This window comes from Dermochelys coriacea, chromosome 8, assembly GCF_009764565.3.
Source record: "Dermochelys coriacea isolate rDerCor1 chromosome 8, rDerCor1.pri.v4, whole genome shotgun sequence".
In the NCBI taxonomy this organism is placed as follows: Eukaryota; Metazoa; Chordata; order Testudines; family Dermochelyidae; genus Dermochelys; species Dermochelys coriacea.
In genome coordinates this window covers 65,306,319-65,322,004 of record NC_050075.1, presented here as the reverse complement: position 1 = coordinate 65,322,004, position 15,686 = coordinate 65,306,319, and the positions used below count along the sequence as shown (strand labels likewise).

Below are 15,686 nucleotides of genomic sequence, written 5' to 3'. Positions count from 1 at the left end.
GGAGAGAACAGCCCCACATTCTATATGGCTTTTCTGCCATTACACCTGGAATACTGTATTGAGCTAAGTAATGACAAGGGTAGACATGATAAAAGTCTATAAATAGTTGAAGAATGTAAACACCAAGCAGCGAGAGAAATTGTTCAAAGGTGGCACAATAGAGTTTAACTAGCATGAGTGAGAAAAGAAATAAAAGAGTGCTGGTTAGACTAGATAGCAGTAAAATTTCCAGACACCAAAATCTGAGTATGGGATGCTGCATAAGACCTATGTAGGAGAAGCTCCAACTGACTGTGGGTTTGTCTATACTTGGAAATTTACCAAAATGGATGTTCTGGAATGGCTATGTTGATAAACTTCCAAGTGTGGACAAGCTATTTGATTGCTGAATTGGGCCTTTGCACTCAAGAATACTCTCCCATAGAATTGACAGAAGTGCCATTGTTTAGGATATTTAGAACTAGACTGGATGAAAGCCCTTGAAATGTAGAGGAGGGAACAATCTTGAACTGACAGGAGGATGGGCTAGGTAACTCTGATAGATTTCTCCTATATCTAATTTCTGTGACTGTGTGTGTGCATGCTGGATTTCAGAAAGGTCTTTTTAATAAGAGTTAATTGGAGTAGTATGTCACACATGACTGACTACTGTTTCAAATTACCGCTGATGCCTGCATAACTAAATCAGGCAAATGAGCAGAACATTTAAATAGAGAAAAGTTGATCTTCTTCCCTTCCTGTTTAATTCCAATACTTTCTTCATTATTCTTGCAATTAGTACACCTTGGCAATAATGAAGTTTATGAAATTTCAGTTCTTACTAAATGTTATACTGTTAACATAATAATAGATTTGTGCAATTGGATAGCTTTGTAAAAGTTATGCTCTAGTTTAATCACAAGTTTATTGTGCAAAATATAGGAATCACTGGATGAATTATGTAGGGTATCAGACTAGATGATCATAGCCATCCCTTTCTGGTCTTAAAATCTGTGAATCTATGAAAAGTGTTAATAAATAATCTGTTTAGTTAGGACACTGTAATGAATCCAATAAAATCACCATCCTGAACTCTGCAATATTAAACCTTAATCTAAAAACAAAAATCCTTGCTTAACTCCAAATAAGAACTTTTAGTTTCATCTCCAAAGTTAATTGCAAGTATTTCTGACATAAAAAGCCCAAGCAAGACTGCAGGATACACACACATACACACACAAAGCTCAGCCTCTGATCCCCACCCACCAGTCTGAGTCAAAGGATGACTTCAGTCCCTTTCTTAACTAATCCTGTCACTGTAAAATCCTACACTCATTCTTCCACGAACAGAGGGAAAAGGGACTCACTAGGAAGACCTAGTCTTTCAGTTTTAACTATTAACCAATAGTGGAAAAACAAGGATGCCTAAGTTATGCCTTCAGAGCCAATAGGGTGGATTTGTGTGTCCCACATGACAGCATTTCCCCTGTCTTTTACATGGGCAGTATTTAGTTCAATTCAGAACTGCAGATAGTACAGCTTGCACAGCAGCAATGGGATGTCTGAGCACAAGTGACTGACTTCCGAGTGACTTTATGAAACACTTTTGTACTTTCCTTCTGCATTAAATTGGGATCTGCATCCTTGACATTCACCCACTATACACATCTCTACTGAAGAAAACAGTGACTAGCACAGCTTAGCAGTATGAAACTGTGAGTATCGGTTTTTATTTTCACCCTTAAAGTGTGCAGTATAATGCTGTTTATATGTTGCATGCACCATATCTTTAAAATATTCTCTTTATTATTTTTCCCTGGCTATGGAGATTGAAAATTATCTAAAACAATTGGGAATCTTTCAGGAATATTTCATGTAGGCTTCAGTAAAAGAAGAAGAGGGAAAAATCAGTTATCCCTCAGGGCAGTGTCTGCATAAGAGCTGCATGCCACACTGCTTCCTAACATAGCCAGTGTGCTGCTTTGTTCATAAAGAAAAAGGAAGGCAAAAAAGCCCCACGCATGTATGTTGTTCGGTTTTATTTGCACTCTGTGTTTACTCAGGCCTGATCTGTCCCTAATGGGGAAAAAATAAAGGCAAACTTTGCTGTCTCTGCTGGCAAGGACAGTCCAGACTTTCCAAACATCTGACAGTTATTATAATTAGCCCTGAAAGGCAGCAAAGACACTATGGGGCAAATAGCTCTTACGTTTTGAACAATGAAATCAAGCAAAGTTCCCATCCTACCTCTTTCAATGTTTGGGAGGGGGAGGGGAAGGGAGGGGGAAGAGAAAGGTTTATAGTTGCATTAAAAAAAAGGCAGGTAATAAATATTCAATCTGGAATCGTTCAGTGTGAGGAGGGGCTTGGACAGGCTGTTTTAAACATTTCTGAATCCTGCCTTCTATTTAGAAAGAATTCACTCAGATTCCTGACGGGTTGGGAAGGGGTATGAGACTGTTCACAGCATAATGTCAAAAGGCGGGGGTGGGGGGAGAAATAATAAGCCATTCATAATGAGATGCATTTTGATAGCTTACCAAGATCTTTGCTCGCCAGGAGATCTCGGTAGATCTAAGTTGCTTTCTGTGTAAGATTTACAAGAGTTCTCAAACAGAAGCAACAGACAAAGCAGAGGTAGTTCTCCCCCACATTCCCTAGAAACAAAATTGAACTCCAATAGATAATAGCACACTGATTTATCCTTTTGTACTTAAACTAAGAAATCCTTGAATAGTCCAAATCTTCTTTTAAAAAGTTACATTCTGAAAGTATTTTCACAGGACTAACAGAAAAGAAAAAAAGACAATGGAAACCTGATTCAGACCCAGTTAGTCTGGCTCTGTAAGAAAACATGGAGATGAAAACAGTTTGAGTGGAAGATTTTCATACTTATTCTTTAAAAAAAAAGAAAAAAAGAAAGACATTAACTCCAATAAGGAAAAATTGTTGAAAGGCTCAGTCACTGCTAAGTATGGCTTAAATAAATCTTCCTGGGCAGATGTTCACGTACCATTGTGGAGAAAGGAACCCAAAGAATTTATTTTTTAAAAGAAGAACTTGACATGAATTTTCATATAATCTTTTTTAAGTACACCATTTTTTTCTTTGTCTGCTCTCCTGTTATCTACACCTCCCCCAACTGCCGCCCACTGTGAGCTGAGACACCTGAAGGCTAGACATAATGATCAACAGAGCGCTATGCTAGCCTCTCTGGATTCCAGCCAGATTTTTTCCCCTCTACAATCAAGGAGCCTGCACGCAATGCACGGCAAGCCTATTTCTCTGTTACGTGTAGACTAGGCACAGAAGTCTTACCCATACTGCAGAAACATTGAAGACAAAAATATCCCTTTTTTGTCTTACTCAGGGCAAACTCAGTTTTAAGTCTTGTATTATTTTAAATAATATATGAAAAATGCATTTATAAATAGGTGTATGCATATATATATATATATATATATATATATATGCGTGCACACACCGACAATTCTATAGCATGATGTACTATATCTCTGTGCATGCACTGTACATCCAGTATCTTGATTTTTATAAACAGTATACTCCTGTATATGATGTATCTGTATTGCATACAGTATGTTGTTCAGATAGATCACATACACTTATATAGAAACACTGTATGCATATACAGGATACTATGGATGTATATATGATATACTAGTAATTCAGAGACCTATTTTTGAAAATTTAAATCTTTAGAAAGAGATTAGGTTTTAGAGAGATTAACAATTCTCTCAGATTATTTTGAGCCCCTTCAAACCTAGTGGTATTCAAATACCAGTGGGTAAACCATGTCCAAACTGAGGGGGGTTAGTTGAGGTAGTCAGTCTGACTATGGGAATCTGGCCTTCCAATTATCAGGCAGTTACTGCACTCCCTGGAGAAACACCGATTGGCTGTATTTCATTACTTCCAGAAAGTTTGTCTTTTGAACACAGTACTCCCAAAAATAGTCACGCATATTATTTTGGTGTGGCCAGGGGTGGGGTTAGCACAGACACCCGGAGGAAAGGAGGATTCTTTTTTTCTTGAACCATTTTCCATTTAATTTTTAAATGTATACACTAGAAATTTTATTCTTTGAAATTCATGCATTTCATTGTCACTGGATACACGGTATAGTGGTCTGGAAAAGGAGATTTTTTTTAAATCAAATTACTCTGAGTAACACTTTAACACACTTACATACAGTACATACTTTTAAAAAAAAACACATCACCTGATAAGGTTTAAGAAAGTATGGTTTATTCAAAATATCAGCTGGCTTTTAGGAAAAAGATAAATGAGTTTAGGTGATTTTCTTTTATTGTTGTTATCATTGTCATCAACCACACTCACACCCACTCTCTCTCTTCCCTCCCCTCCCCCAGCAAATAGTATACTAGATTTAGACTTGACAACAGGACCCAAATATGGGTATCCCATAAGTTGATTATTTTGGGTGAGCTGAGCAGTTTATAAAACTTTCTAGTAAGTTGCTTAAAGAGAGAAAGAGAGAGAAAATAAGATTAAGTTGTATCTAATGACACCAGCATCCAGTACCTCAAATAGGGCTACAGGTTTCTAGAGCATAATTCAAAGAAATGAAGACAGAAAACTTGATTGATGTATTCAAACTATATAAATCCAAATTCTAATACAAATAATTAAATAAACACTTTCCTGGAAGAATAATTTAATATATCTTATTTGAAAATGTATAACATATCAGTAGCTACACTGATGGATATATCTGTGAAAATATATACATATAACACGCATTCCCCACAATTTCATTATTTGCTATTTTTTTCCTTTTTCTGGTATTATCCTTGAAAATAAAACCTTACATTGGTATTTCACATGTATAATTCAAAATCATTTTGATAGCTATAGACTAAAGTGCTGATGTGTATTTTCTAAAGGTAATAATTATAATTAGTGGGTTTTTCCCATTTCCTATGGTCTAAAATGCTACAAAAGAATCAATTCTCCTACCAAACGTAAAATAGGGATTACACATAAGCTTTAAACTGGAGTGGATTTTTTCCAGCTAGCAAATGAATATTGATGTACAGAATGTGCTTAACTGGAGTAGTTCATTTTTGAATCACAAGAACTATAAGCCAAAATTTTCATTTCTGGGTATTTACAGTTAGGCCTGATGTACATATTTAAGTGCCTGAATAAAAGTGACTCCATTTTCATAAGCACTCAGCAATCTCTGCCAAAATCATCGTAAATTGCAGATTCACAGCACCTTTGAAAATAAAGCCAATTATATTGAAGCACCTAAATATGAATTCGGTTACAAAATTAGTCTCCCAGAGAGTCTAAATTTGAAAATTTTGGCTGATGTTTTTTGCTAACTCACTTTTTCTTTAAACTTGTAAATAGTTGCTGATGCTGAAACAAAGCGGTCATGAAAATTCACACATATTTATGACTCTAGTCCATACAAAATGAGGAGTTTGATATCTGTTCCACATGGTCTGCTAGCCTGTGCACTGCGATTGGTTGTATAAACACTACAGTACAACGCATAGAAACTTCCAGTTCTAATGACTTTAAAAAAAAATATTGCCTCTGAGTGCCTCCTTTACAAACATCAAGCATGAGTAGAAACTACTTGGGATCACACAAACCTTTCAAAAAATGGGTTGCTCTGTTGGTACCTTTATGTAGCAAAAGTAGGCTGGGAGTGACTGAAACCTTGCCTGCCAGAAATGCAGTCCAGCTCAGTAAGGCAGTGGGGTCAAATGAGCTCATGCATCACAGATAGGAAATGAACTGTGCATTGCATATTTATAGATAAAACCATTTAGGGTATTTTAATGTAAACAGATTTCCGTTTGATTTTATGGCAAACTGTTGCAAAGATCAAGACTACAACGGATTTTAAATGACTTTCAGCATGGTATAGTGAGACCAGATGGCCACGTGTTCTTTTCTTATTTAGATGAGAATTTTCCTTTCAATAACATCTTTCTTCCTGACCTCCTTTAAAATTCCAGCAAATGAAATCAGCACAGAATTTTCAATTCTAATTGACCATGTGCAGAGGAAGGGCCAGTAGAGAAATCAGAAGAGCCATTGTGAGGCACGCTGCATCAATCTCCCCTTTGTCTTGTATCCTTTCTAGCCAGAGCTGAAATAATTAAGAATATTTAATTTATATTAGTTATACAAAACTGCAAGGCTAGACGTGTTCAGGCAAAATCACTGCAAGTTCCTCTTTCTATTGGAAGGACAAGAAAAAAGTTATATTTCACTCTCCAGGCAAACAGATTCTCTCCATTTATTCTTTGTCCAATATACAAAAACCTAAACAAATCATTACCATTAAGGGAAGAAACAAGTGAATTATAGAATGATGGATTTCTTTCCATTGTCTCTTGAAGCTGGAAGATGCAAGCGAGGTGGGGCTTTTCAAATAAAAAAAAATCTCAAATATTTTAAAATATTACCAGCAAAATATAATTTCAAACTACTTAAGTTTTTATAACTGTACACACCAACATAATATCTAAAACATGGAATCATTAACAGCTTGTATATATGTGTGTTATATATACTCCCTTAAACTGAATTATAGATTGCAATGGAAACTGTGTCAAAATTATATCATCTGTACCTGGTGTGTGTGAGAATGTGTATGTACGTACACGTACACGCGTGCACGCACACACACACACACACACACACACTATATATCAAATTGACATGGATTGCACCACAAAGTCCACCATTTACAATTTCATTTGGGTTTAGTAAGAAATTTACTATGGCTGTATATTTATTGAGATTTAACAATAATTGTATTTAAGAAATACATAATAGATCAGAAATCTACAAATTCCCTGAATCTGCAGAGAAGCTAAGCAGATAGGATGGACAATTTAGAAGGGGAGGAAAAATTGCCTGACTGAAACCAATACTGGACCCTATACAACAGTTAAAGAAATATCAAAGATGGTAATAAATTGGTTATTATTGTGATCACTAAATATAAAATTTCTGTATCGTTCAAGTCCCGGAGTAGTATTATACTTCAATTGGTACCCACAACTATGAACCTGAATAAAGAGATTTTTCCCCACAAGTTTCTGGTTTACTGATGAAAGTATGTTTACATGCCACTATGAAATAGCCTTCTTTTCTTCAATTGAAGAAAGTTTCATTAATGCCTCAGTCATTCTTCAGGTGTAAGGTGAATGAGGCAAAGGGGAAAGACAGCAGAACAAATATTACGAGGCAGGGTTTTTTTTAAACCAATATATCTATATATACACACACACCATTTAGGAATGTATCAGAAAGAATGAACAAAATATTAGATATGTCTGAAAACATCAAATAGGGCACAGACACCTTACGGCCATTTCTGCATTTGTAGTCTCGTAATAAGAGCATGGTACTAAGAATCAGGAGATTTTGGTTCTAATGCCAGTTCTCCCAATGAGTTATCTAGCTGTGGACAATTCACTTAACGTTTGCCTCAGTTTCCTCATTTCTAACAGTTAGGGTAATAGTCACGTATCTACATCACAGAGGATTAATTAGTGCTTTGGACATGTAATTATTGTTGCAGGTCCTATGCTCAAATACCACAAAGAAGGGTATAAGAAGCAGCATTGAACTGAATATGAAGGCAAAATTCCCATTGACTTCCATGTTTATCTGCACCAGGTCTGTATGCTTGGGCCTAATAATTAAACAAAAATGTACTTTTTTTAGCTGGAAAGATAGAAAGTGTGTGTTTTTAGTTAGGTACAATACTCCATTTTCATTTAATTTATTTAAACATTTCATCTATTTGGGCATATAGTATTTTGCTTGCTATTAGCAAAATGTTATTAGTATTTAAGAAAATAAGTGAGATAGTTTCATCTTCAGTATGAAATATAGTCACGTAGGGCTGGATTGTAAAGCCTACTAATGTGGTGTAGTACCTTACTCTGTAAATTGTCCCACTGGTTTCATTTGCTTGACTTGAGAAGTAAGGTGCTACTCAAGGTGAGCAAAGGTGGCAGTCTCTGTTCCCCTTATTTTTACCTGTGATATTGATACATTTAGGCCCTGATTCAGCAAGGCCCTGATTCAGCAAGCACATGGCTACATTTAAAGTCTACAAGTAATCCATTGACTTCAACTAGATGACTCCTGTGCTTAAAGTTCAGCACATGCTTAAATACCTTGTAGAAACTGGTTCTACAAAATCCTTGCACTGGTTTGAACAGTTACATGTCCTTAACCTGATTCCGCTTTCTGTTATACTGAAGTAGAGTTGGATAAGTAAAGCTTAGAGAAGTATTTAGCCATTCTTTTTTCTATTTGGTAACAGATTTTGTTACTTAATTGATTTAAATCACAAATTCATGGGTGAGCATTTCTAAAATCACGGCACAGTAAAGAGTTCTGCAGAGCATGAGACTTAACAGTGGTTTCTTTCAGGCCGCCATTTTGTGGTAAAGTGAAATTGCTGTCTGAATCACATGCATAGAACTGGAAAAACATTTATTTTTGTCTATGTACAACTATGATGGTGCTCTGCACAAAAGAAGAAAACACTCATTCTCTCCATAAAGTGTTTGCATTAATCAATATTCACGCAGAGTACAAAAGAAGTACTTACATACATACTTTCAAATGTCTTGACAGCTCTTTTCAGGTTATAAAAACCCATTAGGAAAATGAAACTGTATCAGGTCTGTGTCCATCTCTCCTCTGTTTCTCAGAATAGGCGGGGTGATGAGAAAGAAGCTTGAGGTGAAATATCCTGTGTGGAACTTCAGACTCATGCAATGCAGAGGATAAAAAGGGGAAGTAAGCAAAATGTGTAGGCTATGAGCTATTAATGGGATGTATTTCACCAGCCTACTTTTACTGTCAAGGCACCAGATTGTATTAGCAGTTTATCCAGTCCCCTAAGCTGTAGGCTGTGGATAATGGGATTGGATAAAATGATTAAAATAATTTTATCTCATGATTTCATATCATAAAAGCAATATGTGCAAAACTGAAATATTTAATTGTATGATGAAAGCACAAGCACCACTTTTTGTTTTACCTTTAATTTTATTCAATATGGAGAAGTATTTCCTTCTGTACATTTAAAAATAAATAAATAAAAGTCATAATTATGCAGTCTTCTAGCTGATATCAATTTATTTTAACCAGGAAATAAAGTTGAAACTAATTTTTTTTGCATGAAATACGTGAAGCCTTTGTTTTAAATGGTCTTCAAAAGAAGATTGCAGTTAAATTATTTGCAGGGTTGTATGATTGTTATTTAAGAAATCTGGTGATTTTCCAGGATATGTTGTCCATATGCTGAGGTTTAACTTCAACTTTCAAGTATTATTTTTAGATCATTTTAAACTATTTTTTCCAGAAGGATAATTTGCAAAGGAGAGCATTTTAAAGAGAAGTATAGTGAATGACAACAGTAAGGGAAAAGAAACTGTTCCCAAAATTTATCCAAAGACATAAGGGTTAAAATTTCAGATCTTCATAGAAGTGGGAAAAAATGGAAGTTTAAAAAAAAAAAAAGAGAGTGAAACTGCTGGTGACTTGAGTGTATTTATGGATTACTATGTCTTGAAAAGAAGAAAACCAGAGTTGTAAGATGACACTGCAGGGATTGTCTGGACTTTTCACTGAGTGTGAAGTCTGTTTAGTTAATGCCTTAATGACCTTTGCCCTCTTCATTCCCCTCCCCTGTCCCGTCCTCCCCCCCCCCCCCCGCCCCGCTCCAGGTGCAACATTTTTGCAAGTGCTTTAAACTTTATTGGAAAGTTTGTGCAGGTTTCACACACACTGCAAAGTGCACAGGGTATTTTACACAACATCATCAGAAACATACGACATCAAGGCTTAGCTTTTTTTATTTATTTAGAACACACAGACTTGTTTTGTGTGTTCCTCCTCCCCATCCCCCTATTAGCTATTACTACATTAAATAAAGAACGAACAAAATTGTATTTTAAAGAATTCTCCTTCTTGTGTGTCTCAGGACCATACCTCTAAATAGCCAAATACAAGATTAATGTGCCATACCAGTTAATTTTAGCAAGTATGGTAAATTATAGAAAGGCTATGCAAGATACAGCAGCAACATTATTTGACCTCTTAAATTAATTCTCTTTGCTACGGAAATGTAAAACACAAAAAAAAAAAAGAGAAGCACTTTGGCTAACTGATGTTCTCAGAAACAAATTGATTTCTTGTACTATTAATTGGACTTTGGCTGATATAAATATAGAGAAAAAGTAACATACATACTTAGTAATAAAGGGAGCCATACTACATCAAGACTATAATTCAGGTTTCGATTTAAAAAAAATAACTGGATGAACTTCTTCTGGTGTATCTTCAATAAATGACATTATAAACTAAATATGCCATGTGTTATACATACACCATGTAACATTTCATTTGTGTGTGTACCCTAGAGGTTGGACAAATAGTTACTGAAATTGCCTGTTTGCTAAATTAGGCTACAAGAGTCACTATCTTTCAGGCAAGATGTAAAAATGGTATCTTAATCTATGCATCCATTAAAGATTCTATGGTACTTTCTGTAAGAGTAGGGATTTTTTTTCAGCTGCTTTGGTTAAATTCCATCTCCAGGGATGCTTTTTACCCCCACATCTGTGTCCTGCTAAGAGATTGCAACTGTTTTGTTCAGGTGTGGACCTGGCTACAATGATTTCACCTTGTGATGTGATTGCTGAAATGCACTCTACATTGGCATAGGAATTTAAAAATCAAGATGGAAACTTAAGTTGGTGACAGTCCATTTGGTAAGGGGCAGCTATGCAGGCTATTTCTGGGGAGAACAAATTTAAAAGTCGACCTAGACATCTTTAAATGGCTTTTCTGCTAGGGTCCTTACTTTTAGGAACATACTCCCACCACTGAGATTCAAAATAGACCAGGACTGCTGAGCATCAGGGTATGCTCCAAGACTGGTGTCTTCACTCTAATATTTGAGTAGGATGAGTCTGAAGAAGATTTAAAGTTTAGAGTTTTGAAGGGAAGTTTTTGGCTGGGAGTTGAATTTCATATTGGGTTAAAGATTTTAGCTGGACTGTTTTTTTCTAAATATGTCAAAGCCACACCTAGGGTAACATAGGTGCCTTTTAAAATATTTTGTACTTTTAATTATATATTTAGATTTATATTAAAAACTTTTTCCACCTATATTATCACTGTAATTTCAATTGGATGCAGCATCTCTGCCCTACACTGTTGCATGGTGATGGGTGTGCTGCAGCAGTCATATTCCACCCCAGGGACGGCTGCATTCACTGATGAGTGACATGGTTGAGTTCAAGGTTCTTTGGAACTAGTATTCTAGTGCTGCCTATTCTAGAAGTAGGCTCAAGTCACAAAGGTTCCCAAAGCTCTAGGAAAGAATTAAAGCCAGCTTTCTGTTTTGGTCTCATCTCCATGTGTACTGTACAGGCTCGAAAAAAGTGTCAGAAAAATATGGAAACTAGCGTCTTGAATGGCATGTTCAAAATCTCTTTCCAAACCTAGGCAGTGGGTTTTTTTTTCCAGCACAGAGTGTGTTCCTGTTAACAATGCAGCTCTTAACATGTCATCAATACTCTTTGTTTGAGAATACATTAAAACGAAGTAAGAGTTTGTTAAAGTGATTTTAAATGTAAACATAGTACTATACCATGGAACTGGAATTGATTTCTACCAAAACTATTCCTTTTTCCTCCTGAAATGACATGCATTGTTTTCAAGTCCGCAATTTAGTGCAGGTACTCAGTTTTACTGAAGGTCAAATACACTTGTCAAAATTATATTTTTTGCATAGCTGAGAATTCAAATAATTTTGTGGACCAAAAATGGACAGATCTTGTCTTTGTGATGGAAATACGTAGCAGCATAGAGCTGGGATCGGAATAAAAGAGAATGAAGTAGTATTATACACTATGTTCATGTAACATCATAGTGAGATCATCACCAATTTTTGTTTTGCTGTATATGAGGAGATACCCACCCAGACACTCGATTTTTGTTATTGTGGAATTTTTTGTACCAATAAGGGCTTGCACATAAGTTTTATTTTGGTTTTATATCCTAGATGTCTTAATTATACTTGCAATAAATACTTACAAATGCTAACTGCAGGAATATGTTATCACCTCTCTTATATGACATGGATATGCCTAGGATACTTCCCAGGATAGCTTATATCTCTCGTGTATCACTTATCACCATGGTATCAGAGAGCCTTCCATGCTGAATTGGCAAGGGTTTTGAGAAGGCTAGTTTACCCTACTCATAATGGAAAATAAATCTCTACACAGCCTGAAACAACCAGGGGAGCAAAATGCACTAAGCTTTATTTAGTTAGTTTAACAACATTATAAGTAGGGCTGTCAAGTGATTATTTTTTTAATCGTGATTAATCGCATTGTTAAACAACAATAGAATATCATTTATTTAAATATTTTGGAGGTTTTCTACATTTTCAAATATATTGATTTTAGTTATAACATAGAATACAAAGTGTACAGTGTTCACTTTATATTTATTTTTATTACAAATATTTGCACTGTAAAAAATAGTATTTTTCAATTCACCTACTACAAGTACTGTAGTGCAATCTCTTTATCATGAATGTTGAACTTACAAATGTAGAATTATGTACAAAAAACCCCTGCATTCAAAAATGAAACAATGTAAAACTTTAGAGCCAACAAGTCCGCTCAGTCCTATTTCTTGTTCAGCCAATCACACAAACAAGTTTGTTTAAATTTGCAGGAGATAATGCTGCCCACTTCTTGTTCACATTGTCACCTGAAAGTGAGAACAGGCATTCGCATGGCACTGTTGTAGCCGGTGTCGCAAGATATTTATGTGCCAGATGCACTAAAGATTCATATGTCCCTTCATGCTTCAATCACCATTCCAGAGGATGTGTCCATGCTGATGACAAGTTCTGCTCGATAACAACCCAAAGCAGTTCGGACCGATGCATGTTCATTTTATTCATCTGAGTCAGATGCCACTAGCAGAAGGTTGATTTTCTTTTTTGGTGGTTTGGGTTCTGTAGTTTCCACATCAGAGTGTTGCTCTTTTAAGACTTCTGAAAGCATGCTCCACACCTCATCCCTCTCAGATTTTGGAAGGCACTTCAGATTCTTAAACCTTAGGTCGAGTGCTGTAGCTATCTTTAGAAATGTCACATTGGTGCCTTCTTTGTGTTTTGTCAAATCTGCAGTGAAAGTGTTCTTAACACTAAGAACATGTGATGAGTCATCATCATCTGAGACTACTATAACATGAAATATATGGCAGAATGCAGGTAAAATAGAACCGGAGACATACAATTCTTCTTCATGGAGTTCAATCACAAATTTAATTAATGCATTCTTTTTTAAACTAGCACCATCAGCATGGAAGCATGTCCTCTGGAATGGTGGCTGAAGCATGAAGGGGCATATGAATGTTTAGCATATCTGGCATGTAAATACCTTGCAATGCCAGCTACAAAAGTGCCATACAAATGCCTGTTCTCACTTTCTGGTGACACTGTAAATAAGAAGTGGGCAGCATTATCTCCCATAAATGTAAACAAACGTGTTTGTCTGAGCGATTGGCTGAAAAAGTAGGAGGACTGAGTGGACTTGTAGGATCTAAAGTTTTGCATTGTTTTGTTTTTGAGTGCAGTTATGTAACAAAAAAAATTTACTTTTGTAAATTGCACTTTCACCATTAAGAGATTGCACTACAGTACGTGTATGAAATGAATTGAAAAATATGGTTTCTTTTGTTTATCATTTTTACAGTGTAAATATTTGTCATCAATAATATTGATTTTATTCTGTGTTGTAACTGAAATCAATATATTTGAAAATGTAGAAAAACATCCAAAATATTTAATAAATTGCAACTGGGGTATTCTATTGTTTAACAATGCGATTAAAACTGCAATTAATTGTGATTAATTGTTTTGAGTTAATCACGTGAGTTAACTGTGATTAATTGACAACCCTAGTTATAAATCAGATAATCCTTAAATAAACTACTATATATTCTTTGAAGAATGACTGACTACCTGACGATTTTTAAAAGGTATGATTTTACCGTAATTTGAAAATACACAACAGAATACAGATGTTAACCAATCTATGATCTTTATTCAGGACAGACAAGGTGGGTAAGGTAATGTCTTTTATTGGACTAACTCCTGTTGGTGAAACAGACAAGCTCTTGAGCTACACAGAGAAATTCAGGGGTTCACATGACACTGTTGTAGCCAGCGTTGCAAGATATTTACATGCCAGATGTGCTAAAGATTCATATGTCCCTTCATACTTCAATCACCATTCTAAAGGACGTGTTCATGCAGATGACATGTTCTGCTCGATAACAATCCAGAGCAGTTCGGACCAACGCATGTTCATTTTCATCCTCTGAGTCAGATGCCAGATGCTTTGTGTAGCTCAAAAACTTGTTTCTTTCACCAACAGGAGTTAGTCCAATAAAATATATCACCTCACCCACCTTATCTCTCCAGTATCCTGGGACAAACACGCTTCAGAACACTTGAAACACCTTTATTCAAGACAAGCAAATATGCTTAAAAACACTAAGAAGTGGTCTGACACATAGTTGGAATATCAAGGTCATGTCACACAAAGCTTTGTTTAAAAAAAAAGATGACTTGTATTAGGCTTATTATGTGTATTTTCTTAGACGTTTGATTCAGCCTTTATCATTAGCTACGGCACCAGCTATGTAACAAAAACTGTTTTAACTGAATGGTGTAGTTTGGGCAATTGTTCAAGCAACTGGCTTCAAGACCAGGCCCTCTCTGAGCAGTAATTAGCATTTCACCTCAGTTCCATATTTATAGAAACTAATCCAATAGTATAATGGTGAACTCATACATTTATTTCTACATAACATTTTGTCACAACATATGCACAATATTTCCCTTCACTGGTTCATCTGTTTTTAATACTAGACTATTCGTCCCTCCCCCCGAAAATAAATGGCCCTGTACTGTGCAGAAGCTGAGTCCCCTACCCCCCCTCTTTACTTCTGCATGTAGGAAGACAGGAAGGAGATGCACATGCAGTGAGTGCAGCAACAGGGCAAGGTTGCAGCCCTATGCTCAAGACAGTTAGAACATGGAAATGTAGTAGTGAGCAGAATGGACTAGGAGGAGCATATTTTGCATCTTTTAAGTAGCAGCAGTCAGGTTCACCTCATCCATACATTCCACCTGTACTCCCACCAGCCTCCTTGAGCCATCTTGCCTGCTGTTGTCAGGATGATTCTAGTCCCACTTCACAGCCAGCAGAGCTCTACGCCAGCCCCAGCCTCTGAAACGTGTCCCCTAGTTGCAAGAACAGGATTTTGCCCATATGCCTTGAGAGACTGGGAAAAGTAAGTCTGGAAGGTGTTTTTTTACTTAAGGTAGCTAGAAGTTCAAAGTATTTCTGGGCAAGAAACATAATTAACATCAGGAACCGCATATATGTCTGTACTACGCACTTCCAGGTATGTTTATATATGGTGTACACAAGTACAGTTTTCCATGATAACAGTGGGAATCATACAAATATATCAATTAGGCTATGGACTCAAAATGTATTCTGTCAGAGGCTACCAGGCTTACAAAACTAGGAGCAAACTGAACCAAGATAAACAAAAGTACTTACAGGGAAGTTAAC

At 36.1% G+C, this 15,686-nt stretch overlaps 1 long non-coding RNA gene across 6 annotated transcripts in view; it reads left to right on the top strand.

Annotated features, from left to right (window-relative positions):
* The first annotated feature begins 1,224 nt into the window (after window positions 1–1,224).
* LOC119860710 overlaps window positions 1,225–15,686 on the top strand; it is an 80,713-nt gene continuing 66,251 nt past the window's right edge. Inside the window, exons 1-2 of one of the 6 annotated variants that reach the window (XR_006283137.1) lie at window positions 1,225–1,694; window positions 7,571–7,668. This is a non-coding gene — a long non-coding RNA (uncharacterized LOC119860710). The remainder of the gene's footprint in view (window positions 1,695–7,570; window positions 7,669–15,686) is intronic. The other 5 variants (XR_006283133.1, XR_006283134.1, XR_005294611.2 and 2 more) reach the window with 5 other exon arrangements.